The sequence below is a fragment of the Rutidosis leptorrhynchoides genome, chromosome 11 (genome assembly GCF_046630445.1).
Source record: "Rutidosis leptorrhynchoides isolate AG116_Rl617_1_P2 chromosome 11, CSIRO_AGI_Rlap_v1, whole genome shotgun sequence".
NCBI lineage: Eukaryota > Viridiplantae > Streptophyta > Magnoliopsida > Asterales > Asteraceae > Rutidosis > Rutidosis leptorrhynchoides.
In genome coordinates, this window is record NC_092343.1 from 239008867 (window position 1) to 239034251 (window position 25385).

The 25385-nt window shown below is 38.2% G+C and overlaps 1 non-coding gene across 1 annotated transcript; it reads left to right on the forward strand.

The window, feature by feature from the left end:
• The first annotated feature begins 6438 nt into the window (after window positions 1–6438).
• LOC139878958 (small nucleolar RNA R71) lies at window positions 6439–6545 on the forward strand. The gene has a single exon (XR_011769818.1). It is a non-coding gene; the product is annotated as a small nucleolar RNA R71 (small nucleolar RNA).
• Window positions 6546–25385: the final 18840 nt, after the last annotated feature.

The window sequence follows — 25385 nt, forward strand, 5'->3', positions numbered from 1 at the left end:
TGGGATTTTCTAGTTTTAAAAGATAGATAAAGTAAATACGATAAAATTTGTAATTCAGATAAGGTTAAGATAAGTGCATACTATGACTTCATCAGTTATTCTGCCGAGATTATGGAATGCTGGCTCATGAATAGGCAGAGGCCTTGTATTCATTACACTAGTCCTAAACGCCCCTGTCATAAGACATGTCACTGGGAAATGCGTTAGGCTTGAAGATTCTGAATAGACAGCAACGCCCCTTACCCCTGACGCCCGTGCAGTCTGACTACAGGCATACACGTTCAGACGGCTCATCCAATTGAGCGACTCGGTTGGGTGGCGTATTAACGTTCCAAAATAGTCTAAACTTTCTTAAGCGTAATAGAATACATGACTTACCGTATCCGAGAGACGTGATGTGTTTCAATGCTTTCGTTAACGATTGGTAAAAGATAGTTAGGCCCTAAAAAGAGTTCAACCATAAAGGAACACCATGGCCAAGTCTAGATGACTTCCATGAACACGTCCGGTTATCCTAACGGTCCAATCCTTTATGCGTCTAAACAAACAGTTCCTTAATTAACTAAGAATCCCTCAAGCGGGGTGCAATGCTTGAGACCGCGTTATGGTGCAGTGTACTGGTCAACACTAGCGGTGTTCCATGGCCTTACGTAGCAGAGGTACAGCCTACAACAACCGCTGTGCTTCGGCGTGCACGTACGAAGTTTATATGCTTAGTGACTACACCAGCATGGTCTGGGGACCGACAATGTACTAGGGGTCTAGTCAGATGTTTCACTACGAAAGAGTCCTCAGTCGGAATCCAAAGCTCGATAGACTTACTACAACCGGTGTGCCTCAATCGATCTTACGTTGTATCCGAGAGATTTCTCTTACCAAGGGGTGACACAGATAGTGTACTCTGAATCGGGGTTCGCGACTTCCCAATAACAGAGCCTATAACTACGTTCTATTAGTTGGAAAAGCGATTGAGTTTAAAGCATAATCGGAAAGCATCTCAACAACATACGCAAGCCATAATATTATTTCTGCATTATAACTGGATACATCATAGCATACACTAAAGATAACTACTCGCTAATCATGGCAATAATATCAATAAACATTATATAAGATAAGGGATAGAAGTACCAGTAGATTAAACGAGTTCTGAATACAAAAGTGACAACTTCAAGACTCCAGACCGCTCCTAATACAATCTTCGGCGTTCTTCTCCGGGTACTAGGTTTCCCGCACGGAGTCGAAGGCCTTGAGAGTATGACTAATATTGTACAAGAGAGAGAAAGAAGTGAATTGAAGTGTGTGTTGAAAATGAATGCACAAAGCCCTTTAAATAGACTTGAAACTGCCCAAAAATCCGGCTGGCAGGCCGGATGGCAGGCCGGATGGTGGGCCGGATCTGGCAAGCCGGATCCGTTCTGCCTAGCCGGATGGTGGGGCGGATTTGGCAGGCCGGATCCATTGTGGCAGGCCGGATGGCAGGCCGGATGGTGGGCCGGATCCGTGGTCTTGGTCAGCTTGTTTCCTGGATCGTAATTTGATTTCTTGACTTTCACCGTTTTCGCTCTAGAATCTTCGTTTTAGCTCCGATTCTCTTGATTCTTTTTGCACCGTCTTCGTAATTACTTGTTCTTCAATTCTATCCGACGAAGTGGGTATTTTGCCGACAAAGTTGGAATCTTCCTTGTTTTTGGGCCTCAATACCGGGGTGAAAACGTGACTTTTTAGCCGATATCAAATATCCCACACTTAGACTTTGCTTGTCCTCAAGCAAACTCTTTACCCTTTCGGCGTTTCTTTTCTAATAGCCTAAACGGTTTGCTTTTATTATAAGTGCAAAAAGATAAGGTGAGTTATCTATGTTATGATTGAAGTTATCTCTGCAAGCATGCGAGGAGGTTACATGACATAGGCTAGCTTTCACGGGTCACTCAAATCACTCAAGTGTTTAGGGTTCCCTATAAATCTAAGAAATGAAGTACGCTCATAGCCAGTCATGCTTGCACTCATCGTCATAGGCTTGATAAAGACTCAAATCCTTGCTGCATATGCGAAAACGGTAGTAATCTCAGCTTTTATTGATCATTTGTCAGTGATGGAGAGGGAGTTTTGGAGTGGTGGTGAAGTTGTTTTTGAGGGGTGATAAAAAGTAGTCTTTTAGACTTTATTTGGATAGATAGGAGTGCTGAAATATCTGAGAAACACTTTTGAACTTTTCTTCATCTGATAATCATTTTCGGTCGAGTTCTTCTCCGGCATTTCTCTTAGTTCTGCTCCTTTTCTCAGAACTTCATAAATTTTTTTTTTTTTTTTTTTTTTTTGAGATTTCTTCTCGAGAAACTTTTTGTCGGCACACTTTCTTCAAGACCTTTGCCACGATACTTGAGAGGTTTATAACCTTGGGTTTTCGGAAGGGATCTCATTTTCTGGGTTTTTCTAGATAGATAATAAAGGAAATGTGGTGGTGATGGAGATGTGGTTGAGTAGAAGCAATGGAGGTGCGGAAGGTTTATGTTTGACAAATGAGAAGCTATTTTGATTACAGCCGATCACGTTTTGCTGCTTGGAGATGAAGATCTAGAGCAAGTTCTGATTCTGAGCACAGACATCGGCACTCTCAACGGAAAATAGTGAAGCATTAAAGATGAATGCTGGTCTTTTTGGGGTGCCTCACCATAATCAATTTAGGTCGATAATGCCTTAGTCATGCAATGCTCTATTAGAGATTTCAACCCAACAAGAATTCCACCTTACTTAAGCCTTATCTTTATTGACAAACGTTAAGGTTTTCAAAAATATTTTCCAAAAAGGGGTAAAATTTTGAAATTTGGCTTAAGGACTTGGAATCTTCGTAATGGTTTATTATGATATAGCATAAAAAGATACCAACATCCCACACTTAGACGAACATTGTCCCCAATGTTCCTAGTGTATCCCACACTTAGGAGTTTGAAGTTTTGGGAGTATTTGTCTAGTGTTTTGATCGGGTGTTATCCCACACTTAGTGATAAGCTAGGATGCGGTATAGTTTGAATCTTGAGCTAGTGGCGAAAGAAAGAAATACCCTTAGCAGATGCGGCTGGCTTCCTCGCTTCTTTATCGGTGTCTTTGTCATCCTTTATTCTTCTACTCTACTTTATTGCACGGGTTGCCTCCCGAGAAGCGCTTTTGTTTAAGGTCGTTGGCTCGACCGTAATGACGCTTCAAAAAGCAAACATTCCTCGCTGATGGTAGTGATCTTGGTCTTCTCGAGGGAATGTGAGTCTTGGTGGATAAATCCTGAGAAAGTGTCGGACCAATAGAGGTAACAGATCCGGTACTTCCCTAGAAGATCTTCTGAAAGATAAGTAGTGCGCAGTTTCTGCTCTTGATAAGTCCTGAAGTCCGATGAGAATGTGATCCACAGCTCGGCTGGTTGACCCATGGATGTCAATCATGGTAGCAGTGCTGGTGTTGATGATTTCTCTGACGGGATGCTCATTTCTGAGGTCTTCAAATAATGTAAGAAACTGTATCTTTAGAATTTCGAAGTCTTCGGAACGGTGATCTCCACAGTAAGAGTCGGTAGCTTTGCACAGATTAGTCAAAAGACGAAGCTGGAAAGAAGTGAACAGCAATCCTGAGCCGAGTATTAATTTCACCGTCTTTGAGTATATCTCCCGACATCCAGCTTTAAATATGAAACTAGGATCAGTGGATTCGTGGAAGATACGTGATAACTGCTTCGTAACGTAGGTGGCAATGTTGACTCGGTCTGGTTCAAGATGAGAGAACGGATTGTTTCGCCTTGCTTCCTCCATAACAGCGTCTTGTAACTCCTTGATAATCAGATCAGCATGGTGATCAATTGTTACGTAAATCACTAGCCTGTCTGGTGTGCTTTCAAAATTATCTCTATCCAAGAGAGCGAAAAAGCTATGAATATCCTCGATCATTTGTAAATCAGAATGGTAAGTTGGGCGGCCGGTGGAAAGATCCATATGCTTCCGGATGAGAGTCAGTAGTGCTCGTTCGTTTCGTGAGAACGGAAGTGCAGATCCTGCTAAGGCGTTGTATACCTTAAAGTAAATGATCTTCTGATCTCGACAGAATCTTGTCTCTAGAATAGTGCGAACCACTGAATTATGCTCTCGCGGCCTTTCTTCGTGATAGATATGATCGTGAAGAGAATTGATAAAGTCTTGAATGCGTTCTTCTAGGATTTCAACATCATTGTCCTCTCTTCGGATATAGAGGCGGTGTTCTTCTTTGATAGCCGTGATTCGTTCTGTTAAGCGTAGCGAAAAGTCAATGGTTGACTTTCGGATGGCCTCTAGAATGTCTTCAAAATCATCGGTATCATTGATGAAGGTTATCATGTCTGCATGTGTGGATATAACCGGAATTCGATCTGAGGAAGAGTCCGGCTCTCCTTGATCTTGTTCGGTTGGAGAGTGCGAGTTGGTCAGAATGTCTTCATTATGCTCTTCCTCGTCATCATCGGTATCTTGCTCCTCTGAGGATGCGTCTGATGAGCGGGTTTCTTCAGTATTCTGATTCTCTACTTTGATACTTGCGGGATCAATTTCTATGTCCTTGACCTCAGCCTTCACGGTCTTCTTCTTGAAACGAATGATTAAACTGTGAGCTGCCGTCTCAAGCTTCATTATTTCTTCATGACGCTCAGTACTTGGAACGGATGCTGTCGCAGTTTCTTTTACATCTACCATTTCCTCTTCCTCTTCAGATTCCTCCTCTTCCTCTATTTCTTCGCTGGGATCCTCTTCTTCCATTTCTGGGTCGTCTACTGGCTGTGATTCGACACCCATCTCGATATCATTGGCTGGAGGTAATGACTCATCATCGGAAGTAATCCGTCTGGTGGAAATAGCAAACATCTCTGCCTGTCCAGAAAGATCGGTTGGTCGGTCAATTTTGAAGGTAACGCTCTCCCCATGTGATCGTAAGATCATGGTTTGATTGTACACATCAATGACAGTCCTAGCCGTATTCATAAAAGGTCTTCCTAACACTACTGGGGTGTGTAGGTCTTCCTTGATATCCATAACTACGAAATCCGTAGGATATAAGAATTTGTCGACTTTCACCAAGACGTTCTCAATTATGCCCTTAGGATATCGAATTGTATGATCGGCAAGTTGGATTGTCATTTTGGTAGGTGACAAGTCTCCTAACTCTAATCTCTTGTAAAGAGAGTAGGGGATTAGGTTGATACTTGCTCCTAAATCTGCTAGCGCATGAATGGTTCCAGATTGGTAGATTGAACACAGGAATACGAATCGGCCCGTATCTCCTAGCTTCGGTGGTAGAGAGTTTCTGAGTAATGCAGAGCATTCTTCACTCAGTGGAATTTTGTTAGAGTCTGGTATCCTCTCCTTAGTAGAAAGAAGCCTTCGGATGTATCTCTTCTGGTTGGGAACTTTGAACATGGTGTCCAAGAATCTTCCATCAAGCTTGAAAGAATCAAGCTTGGATGGTTCTCCTTGTAGCCTCCCAGGATAAGGTACGCGAACTGGAGTTTCAGGAGTCAGCTTCTGAGTATATGTCGATTTGTTCTTAAGCCTAGCTGACCTTCTCCTTGGTTCTTCCTCCGGGATCACAGAATCCATTTGCTTTGCTTCTTCTATGTGGGGATTTTGGATACTATTACTTGGCAATCTTCCCTGCGGTCGGGTTTCAAGGCGTTGTGATAACTGTCCGAGCTGCGTTTCCAAGCTTTTGAGCAGAGCCAATTGATTTCTCATTAGTATCTCCGTCTGATCTTGTCTGGCTGCAGTTCTCTGATTTAGCTGTTGTTGACCTTGAATGAACTGAGTTAACTGTTCATCTGCTCCGAGAGTGGGGTTAGCTGCTTTTGTAATCTGGGTGGTAGGGGAAGTTTCCTCAACTGGGGGACCAGTGAGTGGAAGTGGTTGATCATAAGTCAATTGAGATTGTTGAGCTGGGTAAGGTGGATAGCGATAGCGAAAAGGTTGGTTGCTTCGCTGAAATTGATTAACCCTTGGTGGCCCTTGATTGAATCCGGGATTTGGTGGACGAGCTGGGTATTGAACGTAACAGACTGAACCGTCAGGGTTCTCGTACTCAACTTGATATTCTTCAGTGGGTTGCGGGTTGGTACAATTCACACAAGCTTGAGCTTGGTTAACCTGCTGCGGCTGCGTCTTCAATTCTCCGAGTTGCTTAGCTAGAGATTCCATCTTGTCCGTGAGGGATTTGATAGCCTCTGTTTGATTGTTAAGTGCGGAGAGCGGGGCAGATGATGAAGTTGTTTCACCACTGTTCCAGTCATGATGATGCATCGTCATGTTCTCGAGCAATTCCCATGCTTCATCTGCGGTTTGGTTCATCAGATTCCCTTGAGCTGCTGCATCGATCGTCGTCCTATGATTTACCGTAAGACCATTGTAGAAGGTACAGATTTGGGCTGACCGTTCTAATTGGTGATTAGGGCATTTCTTCAGCAGGGTTTTGAAACGCTCCCATGCAGTGTAAAGAGATTCATCATAACTTTGTTTGAAGTTAATGATGTCATTCTTCAGCTTGGTTTGTTTAGAAGGAGGGAAATATTTGGTTAAGAATTTAGTAGCCATCTCCGTCCAAGACGTGATGGAATCTTTTTCCAGCCCTTCAAACCAGGTTTGGGCATGATGAGTGAGAGAATAAGGGAACAAGTATAGCCGGACTATATCTTGTCCTATCTATAACAACCCGGAAATTTCTGACTAAATTTAAACCTAACTTTTATATGATTCCGACGATTCACGAACAATTTTATGTAAATATATAATTTCTATTATTTAAACGATTTTAAAATAAACTTTAAAATATAATTGATTTAAAAAAAAACTAAATATTAAATAAATATTTCAAATATATATATTTATATATTTCAATGTAGTAAATTAGTAAAAAGAAAATAATACTTATCATGTAGTAAATGTAATAATAATAATGAGACTAAAAAGAATCTTAAACAAATACATCCTTATGTTGACTAAAAATAAATAAAAAGAAAGTATAAACTAGTACATTCTTATGTTGACTAATTATAAACTAGTATACATATAGTCAATTTTGGTACATAAAGTATGTATTTTTATATTGAAATTTTAGGCTATAAATACTCATGAATGCAAGCATTAAACTTGCACCATTTCTCACACTTACAAAGTGTTTCTTTCTTTCTCTCCATTATCATCTTTGTTCTTACACTTCATTGTTAGTATTCTTAATCAAGAATCAAACCACTAAAGGTAGTTATAAGCCTACTGAATTATAACATATTATTATTTATACATAAAATACTACGACGAAGTCATGAGCGGGTTATTTCAAAACAAGTTTTATGAGAAGGATAGAGCTATGGAGGTTATGAGTATTGTTCGTGAGGTCAACCTAGCATTTGTAATGTCCGTTACATCTGCGTACTTTTTCCTGCAATATTGAGTCACAATATTGATACGTGAGTGATGTTTCCATTTTCAATTATTATTATTACTATTACTATCGTTATTATCACCAAGGTTATGATCAAAAGATAACGTATGACTTGTACGAACTCACCGCTATTTACGGTAAAGTGGATGATGTCTAGGTTGCCATAATGGGAATAAGGTTTTGGATTAAACGAAAGGTTGTAGACTTATAGTCCAACTGAAAGTTCCTGACCCCCGGTTACATCTGGTCATCCCGACTTACTTAATAGCAACGAAGTTTGGACAAGTTGTACAACGTCTTAATGTGGAGGATTATAACCCAAACTTTCTAAAACTATAAACCTGCTTTAAATGAAAACTTTTCAAAAGTAGAAACTCTTACTATTTTTATTATTATTATTATTTCTATTATTATTATCATAAGTATTAGTATTATTCTTACTAGTATTATTATCAAAATTATTATTTTCATTATTATTATTATTAAACTTACCATTTTTATTAAAAACTACTATTATTATTAAAAGTAATATTTCTATTAAAATTATCATTTCATTAACGGTATTAATCACTTTTATTATAAGTATTACTATTCATATCAATATTGTTATCATTATTAATACATGTATTACTATTATTATTATTATTATCAAAATCTTTTTGTATTAACATTATTAATAAAGTTATTATTATTAAAAGAATTATTATTAGCAAAACTATCATTTTAACAATTATATTGAAAACATTATTTTAGTAAAATTATCATTTTTATTAAAGTTATCATAATATCATTTTATCAAATAAATACTTATAAACAGAATATATATAAAAGTATATATATATACAGAAATATATAAACAATTGAAATAAATAAACTTATTCGATTACAAGTATATGTGTTAATATATATACTTGATATAGGTTCGTGAATCCGAGGACAACTCTGTACTTGTTCAGTGCTATCATACGCATATCATACAAATATCATATCATATCGTGAGTTTCATTTGCTCCCTTTTTATCTATGTTTTTGGGCTGAGAATACATGCGCAACTTTTATAACTGTTTTACATGCTAGACACAAGTACCAACTATTAAACTCTGCTATACCTGGCTATACGCTACAAAGTCCCTGTCGTGATATTTTTAATTGCTGTTAATGCATTCTTAATTATTGGGGGTAGGCCTATCGGGAGTAACGTCCCCGATTCATACAATGTGTCGCTTAATAATGATAAACCGACAAGTATCCACTTGTCACTGGGCAAAATTCTGTTTAGTTTAAATATCACAATTCTTGGTATACTTTTGGATCAAAGGATCTACTTATATTTGGATCAAAGGATCTACTTATTATCACAATTCTTGGTATACTTTTGGATCAAAGGATCTACTTATATTTGGATCAAAGGATCTACTTATTATCACAATTCTTGGTATACTTTTGGATCAAAGGATCTACTTATATTTGGATCAAAGGATCTACTTTCTTTTGGATCTTGCGAGATCAACTTTTTTATGCTGCGCGAGATCTACTTTACAAACTAAATCTTGTGGTCTAACACTAATACTGAAATCATTATTTATGACAAACCTATGAACTCACTCAACCTAGTGTTGACTTTTTAAGCATGTTTATTCTCAGGTACTTGAATATTGCTTCCGCTGTATATCTACTGCTTTGATGATGATTGCTTGCTATGCTTGGAGTCTTCATTACATATCATATCAATTAAAGACATTATGTAAACTGTTTATCTTCCGCTGCAAAACTCAACAAAATGTCTCATGTAGAGTCGTTCTCATTTATACAATTGTGATTTGATATAATTAGTGACATTTCTTCCAGGCCCTATTTGGGGGTGTCACAGATTGGTATCAGAGCAGAGTTGTTGTAGAGAACCAGGATTGCATTTTATGTGTGCCTTATACAATTAGGTACCTTAGCAATGTAGGACTACAACTTTCCTTGACCATAGTGCCTTTAATTGTTGCCTTTAATTGATAAATGCTACACTATACCCTTGAAACTATATTTAAATCTTAAGATTATAACATACACGATAATGTGAAATTACTCAAACGTCAACGCTACTTAAGGCCTAGGGTGATCCTTGGTACCACTATGGGACGCTTGTGGATTTCGAATGCCAAACTTTGATTTTGGTCGAGAATTCCTGGGCCAACCGGTAACAATTGATCATTCAAGTGACTCGGCTGTGGCACAGATGTTTGGGTACGATCCACAATATCAAACCCGACTATAGTAATCATACAACACTTATTCACTTAGTCATCTATCGTGGTTTTGTGTATTACATATGTATTACATGAAATATTATCCATGATTTTTGAAACTCCTATAACTGTTAATATTCATAATCAAATGTATATAACTCCATGTTATATCACGTACCTATATCCCTTATGCCTTTATGCATCGGTTTGCGAACCGGAAAATGTCATTCGGTTATCACAGTATACAATTTGAAAGTCTTTAATCAAAATATTATTAGATTACATATTTATCGTTTTATGATCTCGACACGTCATACTGCCATTATTGGAGTACAGACAAATCATATCTTATTATATCTTATCACATCTATTTCAATAGATTTTGTCTAACACTTTTCCTAAATTTCCTCCGGAAATTACGGAAACCTTTTGCTACATATACGTATTCAAGGAGACGGATATATCATTCAGTATCCAACACTCATCTCATATCAAACCCTAATTCAAATCACATAATATGAATTTCTCATCTGATTCCTCGAGCTCCAATGGCAGCGTAACCGGAACAAACGAACCAATTAGTCATCACTTTTTCTGGATGAATTGGGGATGGGTTCGTAGTCTGCTAAATCAATGGAGACAAGAAGAAGGCGATCCCTTCCACCAACCGAATTCACCTCTTGGTGAAGAACCTGAAGCACTTACCGGCGAACCAATCCGGAACACCATTTTTACCCTCATTTCCAGGATATCCCGTCACGAATATATAATATCTAGAATTTCAAGTCTTATTTATCCGCTCGTCCGAACCGCCAATCATCCCGGAATAAGAGAAGAAGTCAACGAGCTTCGCGCTCGAGTAGTGGCTTTGGAGAATATAGTGCGAAATCTAGGAGCATCAGCAGCACCAGCAGCATAACCAGCACCACCAGTACCATCATCATCACCAACAACAACACCCACATCTCACGCCTCAACATCACACCCGGTACTTCGGATATCAACATCATACGCCCCATATATACCAAGGAATATTAGTAATTGTGAGTTAAGATGTAATGACTCATTCTTCCTGAAGAATTATATATGTATACTTTATATATATATGGTTTAATAATAAATCTTTTCGTACTAAGCCATTACGTGTGAATCTTAACTAGTATGTACTACTTGGTTAATTCATACCACTAATATGCTATGATGTACATCCTTCGTTAACGACTTAAAAATCGTTAATCACTGCTTCAGCACAATAAACTCCATTTCATAATAAACCAAGTGTATTATTCAAATACATGTTTGATTTTACACTTCTATTTTCGATGTACTCGAAACTTTCTAGAAAACATTATTCGTGCCTTGTAAATTTCACAAGGATTCCACGAGCATCAACATCATATACCGAGGTATATCAATAACAATGAACGATGAAGTATTGATTCATAACTTTATTAAAGAAATATTCCATAACGATTATGTAATCTCTAAAGTTTTGGAGATTATTTATTCTCGTTTCAACCTTAAATCAAATGAGTTTAATATTATATTAACTCATTAAACCCATGATTACATCTGAAGGAAAATATATATGCACACATATTTTCATAAAGATTGTAATTATATATTATGTTATACAAACTGTTAATTGTGAAAATATTTTAACGGGTAGGTAAAACTCGAGAAATATGTTACATTGTACATTCTTCAATTCTGATTCTCATGAATTGTATTCATTCGTATTCTGTGATGAATTATCACATCAAACCACTGAAATTATCATTCATTACTTTTGAAATCAACAACGCCTATTCGTCAACCATTAGATTCGTTGACGATTACAATCAGCATTTAATCATCTAAAAATAAAATTTCTTGAAACCATCTCGGATTGATAACCGAAGATTCAAATATGGCTGCATTAAATGCAGAGGAAACGGCAAAATTGTAGATGGTCTTAATAACCAAAAGCTTAACCATAAAGAATGGTACGTTGGAAAAGCTCAAAAGAAAATTTGGTACTGAAAAACGGATTGAGCTAACCATGAAGAAGACCAAGGACAAATGCAAGGACCAAACCCTATATTCAAAGAATCCAAGTAATTCTGGATCCGAGGAAATCTTTAGAGAATATCTTGCTCCGAAGTCATGTTAAAAGCTTACGGAAAATCTTTCTTCATCAATTTTCGAACTTAGAAATTCCAAAATATCATCATAAATATCCTCAATATTTCTGAAGATATCTTCATAATGATTCTTGTCCACAATTAATTATCACTTCACACTATCTGTGTTACATAATAAAACTGTTTAGTTCTATATTCTGTAAACCTTCGAGTTTAAATTATGAATGTTTTTGAAGAACTGTTGGGAATTGAAGCATGGATTAATATAATATAATGACGTCAGGCCAACGTGATTATATTACAGTAAGTCATGCTAAATTTCTAATGGAAGATGATGATTCATAGACTTTATAATCATCATTTGACATGTAACACGACTCTTACATTCTACTTAATCTTTGAACATATCAAGAAAATATATTCTTGATAGTTCTATCTTCAGTAACTCTGGTAATTTACCAAATCAAATCGTGATATTACGCTTAGAACAGTAGGTCCATTCGAAACTTCATACCTACGAATTCTGGACCATTACTGGCTTTACTTAGAGTCGAGAAGAAAATAAAAAGGCAAAGAGCTCCGACATATAAGGGAAAATATAAAGTCCGATAACAACACGGAAATTACAAACCGTGTATATCAATACGTATGGCAACGTAAAGAAACGGGAGAATTAAAAACACTATAACCCCAAGGTAATCGTAGAAGTAAACCGATTCCTCCGGTGATAGATTAAAAAGAAGAATGACTGAAACGATAGTCAGAAAAATAACAAGGATCAGAACTGGATTAAGCATTTCCTTAATCTTTTGAAAGTTGGAATCGAGAAATAAACTATAGAAGTGGTGAAGATAATGAAATGGAAAAAGCTAATTTATAGTGAAATTCCAGACACGGCAATCGAGGTAATTTATCGCATTTAATCAAAGAAAATCCTAATTTCCTTAATTACCGGAATGTCAAATCTTAAAAAGATTTACGAAGATCTCTTTAAATCCCTTGAATTCTGGAAATCTACTTTAACCATGTTGAAAGTTAAGGCGAACATTTAATTTCCTCATTTCACTCTTTTTACGATAGCTTCGTTCATACGCTTCCTATAATCGAATCGTTTTATCCATATTATTCAATAGTGATAAAACTTTATTTTTCAACTTATATTCATCATTACAATATTCTTATTGTAAACAATGACGAGCTCTATCAAAGTTCATGACTGTGATTTTCATGAACTACTCTCTATTCTGTCTGCCCTAATATTGTGGCACAATACGCTCAATGTTTAGTTGAACTTAATAATATTCATAACACATTTCATGTGTTCAGTTTGCTAAAATGCTTGTATAGCACCATCATCCATTTTTAGGAAAACCGAGTCAAATGACACTCTCGTTATTTCTTTGAATTATCTCCGCATTAATAATAAAATGAACTTCATCGAAGAACCTGTAGAGTTTATGGTTCGTATGATTTAAACGCTTGAAACAAAACAACATTCTATCCGTTGGATTTCACGCAAGGCCCCGATACCTGGGAACGTGAAGACCAAATAAAACGTAAATACCCTCGTCTATGTACGAACAACGCCGACTGATGGCAACAACTAAATTTCGGGACGAAATTTCTTTTAACGGGTAGGTACTATAACAACCCGGAAATTTCTGACTAAATTTAAACCTAACTTTTATATGATTCCGACGATTCACGAACAATTTTATGTAAATATATAATTTCTATTATTTAAACGATTTTAAAATAAACTTTAAAATATAATTGATTTAAAAAAAAACTAAATATTAAATAAATATTTCAAATATATATATTTATATATTTCAATGTAGTAAATTAGTAAAAAGAAAATAATACTTATCATGTAGTAAATGTAATAATAATAATGAGACTAAAAAGAATCTTAAACAAATACATCCTTATGTTGACTAAAAATAAATAAAAAGAAAGTATAAACTAGTACATTCTTATGTTGACTAATTATAAACTAGTATACATATAGTCAATTTTGGTACATAAAGTATGTATTTTTATATTGAAATTTTAGGCTATAAATACTCATGAATGCAAGCATTAAACTTGCACCATTTCTCACACTTACAAAGTGTTTCTTTCTTTCTCTCCATTATCATCTTTGTTCTTACACTTCATTGTTAGTATTCTTAATCAAGAATCAAACCACTAAAGGTAGTTATAAGCCTACTGAATTATAACATATTATTATTTATACATAAAATACTACGACGAAGTCATGAGCGGGTTATTTCAAAACAAGTTTTATGAGAAGGATAGAGCTATGGAGGTTATGAGTATTGTTCGTGAGGTCAACCTAGCATTTGTAATGTCCGTTACATCTGCGTACTTTTTCCTGCAATATTGAGTCACAATATTGATACGTGAGTGATGTTTCCATTTTCAATTATTATTATTACTATTACTATCGTTATTATCACCAAGGTTATGATCAAAAGATAACGTATGACTTGTACGAACTCACCGCTATTTACGGTAAAGTGGATGATGTCTAGGTTGCCATAATGGGAATAAGGTTTTGGATTAAACGAAAGGTTGTAGACTTATAGTCCAACTGAAAGTTCCTGACCCCCGGTTACATCTGGTCATCCCGACTTACTTAATAGCAACGAAGTTTGGACAAGTTGTACAACGTCTTAATGTGGAGGATTATAACCCAAACTTTCTAAAACTATAAACCTGCTTTAAATGAAAACTTTTCAAAAGTAGAAACTCTTACTATTTTTATTATTATTATTATTTCTATTATTATTATCATAAGTATTAGTATTATTCTTACTAGTATTATTATCAAAATTATTATTTTCATTATTATTATTATTAAACTTACCATTTTTATTAAAAACTACTATTATTATTAAAAGTAATATTTCTATTAAAATTATCATTTCATTAACGGTATTAATCACTTTTATTATAAGTATTACTATTCATATCAATATTGTTATCATTATTAATACATGTATTACTATTATTATTATTATTATCAAAATCTTTTTGTATTAACATTATTAATAAAGTTATTATTATTAAAAGAATTATTATTAGCAAAACTATCATTTTAACAATTATATTGAAAACATTATTTTAGTAAAATTATCATTTTTATTAAAGTTATCATAATATCATTTTATCAAATAAATACTTATAAACAGAATATATATAAAAGTATATATATATACAGAAATATATAAACAATTGAAATAAATAAACTTATTCGATTACAAGTATATGTGTTAATATATATACTTGATATAGGTTCGTGAATCCGAGGACAACTCTGTACTTGTTCAGTGCTATCATACGCATATCATACAAATATCATATCATATCGTGAGTTTCATTTGCTCCCTTTTTATCTATGTTTTTGGGCTGAGAATACATGCGCAACTTTTATAACTGTTTTACATGCTAGACACAAGTACCAACTATTAAACTCTGCTATACCTGGCTATACGCTACAAAGTCCCTGTCGTGATATTTTTAATTGCTGTTAATGCATTCTTAATTATTGGGGGTAGGCCTATCGGGAGTAACGTCCCCGATTCATACAATGTGTCGCTTAATAATGATAAACCGACAAGTATCCACTTGTCACTGGGCAAAATTCTGTTTAGTTTAAATATCACAATTCTTGGTATACTTTTGGATCAAAGGATCTACTTATATTTGGATCAAAGGATCTACTTATTATCACAATTCTTGGTATACTTTTGGATCAAAGGATCTACTTATATTTGGATCAAAGGATCTACTTATTATCACAATTCTTGGTATACTTTTGGATCAAAGGATCTACTTATATTTGGATCAAAGGATCTACTTTCTTTTGGATCTTGCGAGATCAACTTTTTGATGCTGCGCGAGATCTACTTTACAAACTAAATCTTGTGGTCTAACACTAATACTGAAATCATTATTTATGACAAACCTATGAACTCACTCAACCTAGTGTTGACTTTTTAAGCATGTTTATTCTCAGGTACTTGAATATTGCTTCCGCTGTATATCTACTGCTTTGATGATGATTGCTTGCTATGCTTGGAGTCTTCATTACATATCATATCAATTAAAGACATTATGTAAACTGTTTATCTTCCGCTGCAAAACTCAACAAAACGTCTCATGTAGAGTCGTTCTCATTTATACAATTGTGATTTGATATAATTAGTGACATTTCTTCCAGGACCTATTTGGGGGTGTCACACTATCCCTGGCTGCTTGTAGGAGTTCGAAAGAGATATGAATTTATCAAGGTGAGAATTAGGATCGTCATTCGGTAATCCATGAAACTGACAGCTATTTTGAATGAGCTGAATGATGTGATGTTTTAACTCGAACGAGTGTCCTTGAATCTCTGGAAATCTGATCGGTCCTCCTCGACCTTCAATCGAGGGTTTGGTATTTTCTGCTAAAGTCACGCGTAACGCCATTCGATTTCTGATTCCTGCTTCCTTGCGTGCTTTATAGATTATCGCGTCTGGATCAGGTACGAATAACAGCTGCCCTGGTCTAGATCGGGTTTGGGTCATACACTGGGTATGCCTTGTTTTTAATTTTTCGCAAATAAACTAAATTATACTGGACTAATTAATTTAAACTACTTCTAATCTAAGGTATCCTAATTTATTCTAAGGTAAGCTATCTAGGGTAAGCTAAAGTAATCCTAAGTTAATCTAAAGTATTCTAGCTTAACTAACTAACTACGATGGATATGTTTTTGGTTCTGGCTACCGATTCCCTGGTATTTCGGTAACAAAGCTCCGCTCAAACTATCCAACAAACCAAGTGGCCAGGCCGACAACGGAGAGGCAGGATCCTTTTGGTCCCAATATAATTGGCGACTGTTCGGAAAATCCAATAACCAACGTCCGTATATAATTGTCTTTCTTAGACACCGCTCAATGCTTGTGAACAGATCTGATTGGAACAATATTTGCCTGATACCAGTTCCCCGGCAGCGGCGCCAAAAACTAGTGAGTGGTCTCCCGTGATATGGCCGAAACTGACGGTTTTATTTTGCGCGGTGTCGTCGGGCCGCGGCTCGCCGGAATCAGCCACTCGCGGGAGTACGGTACTGTTTTAAATTTATATTTAGCGGGGCCTAAATCTTACTACTCCTTACAAGTAAGGGAAGTATGACCTAGGGTCGTATTTTTGAGATATCGGTAGCATCGAACCTATATCCTAGCCTAAGATAGTTAGGGAGTAGTAAATTATCTGTTTTGGGATTTTCTAGTTTTAAAAGATAGATAAAGTAAATACGATAAAATTTGTAATTCAGATAAGGTTAAGATAAGTGCATACTATGACTTCATCAGTTATTCTGCCGAGATTATGGAATGCTGGCTCATGAATAGGCAGAGGCCTTGTATTCATTACACTAGTCCTAAACGCCCCTGTCATAAGACATGTCACTGGGAAATGCGTTAGGCTTGAAGATTGAATAGACAGCAACGCCCCTTACCCCCGACGCCCGTGCAGTCTGACTACAGGCATACACGTTCAGACGGCTCATCCAATTGAGCGACTCGGTTGGGTGGCGTATTAACGTTCCAAAATAGTCTAAACTTTCTTAAGCGTAATAGAATACATGACTTACCGTATCCGAGAGACGTGATGTGTTTCAATGCTTTCGTTAACGATTGGTAAAAGATAGTTAGGCCCTAAAAAGAGTTCAACCATAAAGGAACACCATGGCCAAGTCTAGATGACTTCCATGAACACGTCCGGTTATCCTAACGGTCCAATCCTTTATGCGTCTAAACAAACAGTTCCTTAATTAACTAAGAATCCCTCAAGCGGGGTGCAATGCTTGAGACCGCGTTATGGTGCAGTGTACTGGTCAACACTAGCCATGTTCCATGGCCTTACGTAGCAGAGGTACAGCCTACAACAACCGCTGTGCTTCGGCGTGCACGTACGAAGTTTATATGCTTAGTGACTACACCAGCATGGTCTGGGGACCGACAATGTACTAGGGGTCTAGTCAGATGTTTCACTACGAAAGAGTCCTCAGTCGGAATCCAAAGCTCGATAGACTTACTACAACCGGTGTGCCTCAATCGATCTTACGTTGTATCCGAGAGATTTCTCTTACCAAGGGGTGACACAGATAGTGTACTCTGAATCGGGGTTCGCGACTTCCCAATAACAGAGCCTATAACTACGTTCTATTAGTTGGAAAAGCGATTGAGTTTAAAGCATAATCGGAAAGCATCTCAACAACATACGCAAGCCATAATATTATTTCGGCATTATAACTGGATACATCATAGCATACACTAAAGATAACTACTCGCTAATCATGGCAATAATATCAATAAACATTATATAAGATAAGGGATAGAAGTACCAGTAGATTAAACGAGTTCTGAATACAAAAGTGACAACTTCAAGACTCCAGACCGCTCCTAATACAATCTTCGGCGTTCTTCTCCGGGTACTAGGTTTCCCGCACGGAGTCGAAGGCCTTGAGAGTATGACTAATATTGTACAAGAGAGAGAAAGAAGTGAATTGAAGTGTGTGTTGAAAATGAATGCACAAAGCCCTTTAAATAGACTTGAAACTGCCCAAAAATCCGGCTGGCAGGCCGGATGGCAGGCCGGATGGTGGGCCGGATCTGGCAAGCCGGATCCGTTCTGCCTAGCCGGATGGTGGGGCGGATTTGGCAGGCCGGATCCATTGTGGCAGGCCGGATGGCAGGCCGGATGGTGGGCCGGATCCGTGGTCTTGGTCAGCTTGTTTCCTGGATCGTAATTTGATTTCTTGACTTTCACCGTTTTCGCTCTAGAATCTTCGTTTTAGCTCTGATTCTCTTGATTCTTTTTGCACCGTCTTCGTAATTACTTGTTCTTCAATTCTATCCGACGAAGTGGGTATTTTGCCGACAAAGTTGGAATCTTCCTTGTTTTTAGGCCTCAATACCGGGGTGAAAACGTGACTTTTTAGCCGATATCACTTGATTTGGCTAATCGTTAAATAGCCAACCAAACAAATTATCTCGTAATTTCCATTTTCTAGATTAACTTAGTTTAATTCCATTAGTTACAATCTTAATTTTCACGTCTAAACTGTCCTTGGAACGATCTTGGATTTACCAACTTTATACTATTGCACGATCGGGTACACTGCCCGTTAGTGTGTAGTAATCCTTTTAACCGGTATTTTCCATAATTAATTTATAGACGCGATTTCACACATCAAGTTTTTGGCGCCGCTGACGGGGACAGTTGTGTCGAAAATTAAGTTTGTTTTCTAATTTTTCTTAGTTGAGTTTAACTGATTTAGTTTAATTTTATTTTTTTTATTGAGTCGGTGGGTTTAATCGGTTTGTTAGCTGTGTTCTTGCAGTTACAGGTAGTGCATGCCACACACGCGTTCTTCGAATTCTCCGATTCTTAAACCATTTGACGAGTCTGAAAGAGAGTTGTTTAAAGCGTTAAGTCAAGAGCAAAAGTCTACTGTGGATTCATCTCCTTCTTCGAGTGATACTTTCATTAATTTGGGTAGTAGTTCTGAGACTGTGGTGCCCGAGACACCACCTGAAATTAACGAAGAAGAAGACTCTTACGCTTCGTCTGATACTTCAGAAACTGAAGAGATGGCCGAACAACCACCTCGTCCTCAGACAATGGCAGAAAAGTTGAAGGCCACCCGAGGAGGCCAAGGCAATTCTGATTACTCAGCCGGATATTAATCAGCCTTTTCAGATCACATGGCTGATCCTGAATTTGATTTCTTCTGATTGCCGATTCTATGGCAAGGATACTGAGGATGCTAACGAGCATCTTCGTAATTTTAATGATGTTTGCAATTTGTTTAAGCTACATGAGATTGCCGATACTTCAATCAAGACTAGGCTTTTCCCTTGGACTCTTAAGGGAGAAGCTAAGAGATGGTTAGACAAGTAACCAGAGGGTACGATTAGATCTTGGGAGACTTTGGAGGATAAGTTTTTAGCTAAGTTTTTCCCTGCATCTCGAGCTGCTCGACTGCAAGCAGAAATTTCTCAATTTAGACAAAAGAGCAGTGAGACATTGTTTGATGCTTGGGACCGTTTTGCTACTCTGTTACGCTCGTGTCCGCAACACGGGTTGAATGATTTACAGAAGGTTCAGATTTTCTACAAAGGTTGTGATATTCCAACGCGTCAGAGTATTGATCAAGCGGCAGGTGGCACATTAATGGATAAGACCGAAGAAGAGGCGCTAGAGATCATTGAAAAACAAGCTGCATACTTTCACGAATGGCATCAAGATCATGAGTCATTCCATTCAGCTTCAGTTAAGAGAATAGAGATTACAGGTACAGGTGCTTATGATGATTTTGGGTCTATATGTGCTAAGTTGGATTCGTTTGGTAGGAGTTTGGAGAAGATGAATAAGGATATTCATGGTATGAAGGTTGGTTGTGAGTATTGTGGGGGATTACATCTGGGCAAAGATTGTGATGCGGGTTTGACTATGAATCAGAAAGAAGAGATCAATTATATTAGTCAACAAAATAACAATCAGTTTCAGGGACGTGCTCAGTTTAATAGGAATTTCAACAATCCTTATAATCCGCAAGGTAATCAGGGTTCGAGGTTTCAACCGGGATCTAGTGGAGGATTTCAGCAGCAAGCTCCCGGGTATTTTCAGAAACCACAGGCCGAAGAGAAAAAGTCCAACCTTGAAGCTATGATCGAGAAGCTTGTGATATCTCAGACTCAGCTTGTTACTACTGTTACTCAAAACAATGAAAAGAATGACCAAATGTTTCGAAATCAACAAGCAGCTATTCATAATCTAGAATAGCAGATTGGTCAACTTGCTAATAAGAATAGTGAGAGGAAACCGGGGGAGTTACCGAGCAAGACAGATACTAACCCGAAAAACGGGCATGTTAATGCTATCACCACCCGAAGTGGTTTAGCATATGATCCACCGAGGAAGCCCGACGAGTATGATTTGTGGGTACCGTTAGATACGAAGAATGAGCCAGTTGTTGAAAGTGAACCGGAAGGGGAAAAGGAGCTGGAACAGGTGGCTGAAAAAGTTGTTAAGGGACCGGTTACTGTTGCTGCTAAACCGGTAGTTAGAGAGTATCAACCACCTCTCCCATTCCCGAGGAAACAGAGATTGGAGAAGCTAGAGGCCGAAAAGTCCAAGTTCATGGACTTGATTAAAAAAGTTAACATAAATATGCCTTTTATTGATGTTATTGCAGGTATGCCCAAGTATGCACGATTTCTTAAAGACTTGGTGACTAACAGGAAGAAGCTGGAGAACGTGTATTCAGTCAGGTTGAATGCCGCATGCTCAGCGGTAGTTGCAAACAAGCTTCCCGAGAAGCTTGAAGATCCTGGAAGTTTTACCATTCCTTGTTTACTTGGTAATTTAGACTGTATGAGGGCATTGGCGGATTTGGGGGCTAGCATAAATTTAATGCCTTATTCTATTTATTTAAAGCTAGACCCCGGGGAGTTAAAACCCACGCGTATGGCTGTTCAGCTAGCTGACCGATCTATTAAATTCCCTCGTGGAATCATAGAGAATATGCTAGTTAAGACCGGGACGTTAGTTTTTCCGGCGGATTTCGTGGTTTTGGATATAGAAGTGGATGAAAGGATTCCATTAATTTTGGGTCGGCCATTTTTGAATACTGCTAGGTGTATGATCGATGTGTATGGCCAAAAGTTGACCCTTAGGATAGACGATTTGAGTGCAACATTCTCAATCTACCATGCTTTAAAATACCCTGGCTACACTGATGATACATGTTATTTTCTTAACACTGTGAATGTCCAGTCTGAGTTTTTGCAGGAATTTCCAGAGTTACAGAGTTCAGGAGAATGCTCATTGGTTGAGATTGATGAAGAGTTACAGGTTGAGGAGGTGGATCTTTTAACAACCACCTTGATGGAAAACGGCTATGAGCCGACTGAAGAGGAGTTCAAAGAACTCGAACGTGATACAGATTACCGGAGCAAGTCTTCAATTGAAGAACCTCCCGAGCTTGAATTGAAGCCACTTCCAGATCATTTGGAATACGCTTACTTGCATGAGGAATCTAAGCTTCCGGTAATTATTTCTTCTTCTCTTTCAGCAGGTCAGAAAACTGAGCTTGTAACCATGCTAAAGGCCCATAAACTGGCCATTGCGTGGAAAATTCACGACATCAAGGGTATTAGTCCCTCTTATTGCACCCACAAAATCATAATGGAGGATAACTCCAAACCTGTGGTGCAACGTCAAAGGAGGTTGAACCCGCACATGCAAGATGTCGTGAAGAAAGAGATCATTAAGCTCCTTGATGCAGGTCTGATTTACCCAATTTCTGACAGTCCATGGATTAGCCCGGTACACTGTGTACCTAAGAAAGGTGGTATGACTGTTACCACCAATGATAAAAATGAGTTAATTTCCACTCGGACTGTCACGGGGTGGCGTGTTTGTATTGACTATCGTAAGTTGAACGACGCCACACGCAAAGACCACTTCCCGTTACCTTTCATGGACCAAATGCTAGAGAGGCTAGTGGGAAACAGCTTTTATTGCTTTCTCGATGGTTTCTCGGGCTAATTTCAAATTCCTATCTCGCCCGAGGACCAAGAGAAGACTACTTTTACGTGCCCGTATGGCACATTTTCATACCGACGCATGCCCTTTGGCCTTTGCAATGCTCCGGCCACTTTTCAAAGGTGCATGATGGCCATATTCCATGACATGATAGAAGATTGCATGGAGGTGTTCATGGATGACTTTTCAGTCTTCGGTGACACTTTCGATTCATGCCTTCTCAATTTAGAACGGATGTTGGTCAGGTGCGAAAAATCCAATCTTGTGCTCAATTGGGAAAAGTGCCATTTCATGGTTCAAGGGGGCATAGTTCTCGGGCACAAGATTTCTAAAAATGGTATAGAGGTGGATCTCGCAAAGGTTACCACTATTAAGAACCTTCCACCTCCCACCGATGTTAAGGGTGTTAGGAGTTTTCTCGGGCACGCCGGTTTTTACCGGCGATTCATTAAAGATTTTTCAAAAATTGCCAACCCGATGAATAAACTCCTTGAAAAGGACACTCCATGGAACTTCTCCGACGAGTGCCAAAAGGCATTCGAGCTTTTGAAGGAGAAACTCATCAATGCACCAATCATAATTGCTCCGAATTAGTCCCTTCCGTTCGAGCTTATGTGCGATGCATCCGATTTTGCCGTTGGCTCTGTTTTGGGTCAAAGGGTCGAGAAGCATTTCTGACCCATCTATTATGCAAGCAAGACCTTGCAAGGAGCGCAATTGGATTATACTACCACTGAAAAAGAGCTCCTTGCGGTGGTCTTTTCGTTTGATAAGTTCCGGTCCTACTTAGTCTTGTCTAAGACTACTGTTTTTACGGACCATTCTGCTTTAAAGTACCTTTCGCCAAACCGGATGCAAAACCCCGACTTCTTAGATGGATCTTGCTTTTGCAAGAATTTGATGTTGAAATCCGGGATAAAAAGGGTGCTGAGAACTTAGCGGCCGATCACCTTTCACGTCTTGAGAACCCCTCCCGTGAGGTTCTCGATGAGACTACCATTCATGATGATTTTCCCGATGAGTATCTCATGAAGGTGGAGGAGTGTGAAGACCCTTGGTTCGTTTATTTTGCGAATTACTTGGTTGGTGGGTTCTTAGAAAAAGGTTGGTCACATCATAAACGTAAGAAATTCTTTAGTGACCTTAAGTATTATTTTTGGGAGGACCCTTATCTCTTTAGGCGGTGTTCCGATGGAATGATCCGCCGGTGTGTTTCCGGAGAAGAATGCGAGCGCATTCTTGTCCAATGTCATTCTGGTCCGACAGGTCGGCATTATGGTCCCCAAGTTACGGGGCGAAAAGTCTTTGAGGCCGGGTTTTATTGGCCTACTATCTTCAAGGATGCCCACCGGATTTGTCAATCGTGCGATGCTTGTCAACGGGCGGGCCAAATCACCCAACGAGATGAGATGCCTCAAAATGTCATCCAAGTTTGTGAGGTTTTTGATATTTGGGGGATTGATTTCATGGGCTCGTTCCCGAAGTCGAATAATAAGCTCTACATTCTTGTTGCTATTGATTATGTTTCAAAATGAGTTGAAGCACAAGCTTTGCCCACTAATGATGAACGGGTTGTAGTTTCGTTCCTAAAACAGCTCTTTTCTCGGTTTGGTGCCCCGAAAGCTTTAATTAGTGATCGGGGAACTCACTTTTGTAACGCCCAACTTGAAAAGGTGTTGAAACGATATGGGGTAACCCATAAAGTTTCAACATCCTACCATCCTCAAACGAATGGGCAAGTCGAAAACACCAACCGAGCTTTAAAGAGGATTCTTGAGAAAACTATTGGTTCTAATCCTAAGGAGTGGTCGTTTAAACTCGATGATGCCTTATGGGCATTTAGAACGGCGTACAAAACGCCAACCGGAACCACTCCTTTTCGGTTATTTATGGTAAAGCGTGTCATCTTCCGGTGGAGATTGAACACAAAGCTTTTTGGGCTCTAAAAACGAGCAATCTTGATCTTAAGGAGGCGGGTCGCCTTCGGTTGAGTCAATTAAATGAGTTAGAAGAGCTAAGGCTCGATGCGTATGAAGACTCATTGATTAGCAAGGAAAGGTCAAAGAAGTGGCACGATAGTCGTTTAAAAGATCCTAAAGAATTTAAGGAAGGGGATCGTGTGCTTTTTTTCAATTCACGGTTCCGTTTGTTTCTCAGGAAGTTAAAATCTAAATGGTCGGGACCTTTTGTTGTGCGTAAGGCATATCCCCATGGGGCGGTTGATTTGGTTAATTCGAAGGGGGAAGAGTTCAAGGTTAACGGTCATCGGTTAAAATACTATGTCGATGGACCGCAAGAGGTGGACGATGAGATTAAACTCATCTTTACCTCTAACGACGCGTAATAATCGTGGTTATAATCATTGTTGTATAGTTTGTATAAATAGGTGTGATCACGGGTTTGCTGGGTCTAAAAATGCTAAACGATTGATTATGTTGATTACTTGTTGATGTTATTGGTTGTTTGGGGTTTTAAAAGTGAATTGAAGGCTGCTGTATAATAAAAAATTCGAAGTGTCAGGATTCAGCATATCGCCGCGGCGCGACAACTGGGGTCGCGGCGCGATATAATGAGGATTTGAGGATCAGAAAGTCACTTAATAATGGTTTTTAAACACGTTCATTACCGCGTCGCGACATTTGGGATCGCGGCGCGAGTTTTCAAAGTTTTTTGAGGTTCACAAATTTTAAAGGTTAGAGTCAGGTTTAGTTGTTTGCCGCGGCGCGGCCACTTACATCGCGGCGCGACATTTCTGCTGCGCAGACTCTGAACCGACGGTAATTGTTTTAATTAAAATGGGTCAACCCGAATAACTATTAAACCTGATAAGGCTAAAAAGGAACATATATTTCATAGCATTATCCCCCAAGAAAGACAAGATTTTAGTTGCAATTGTTCCATTTTCAAGTAATATTCGTTTATATTAAATAAGTGCGAAGACAAAAGGCGAAAACGAAGATTCAAAGACAAAAAGGTCCAA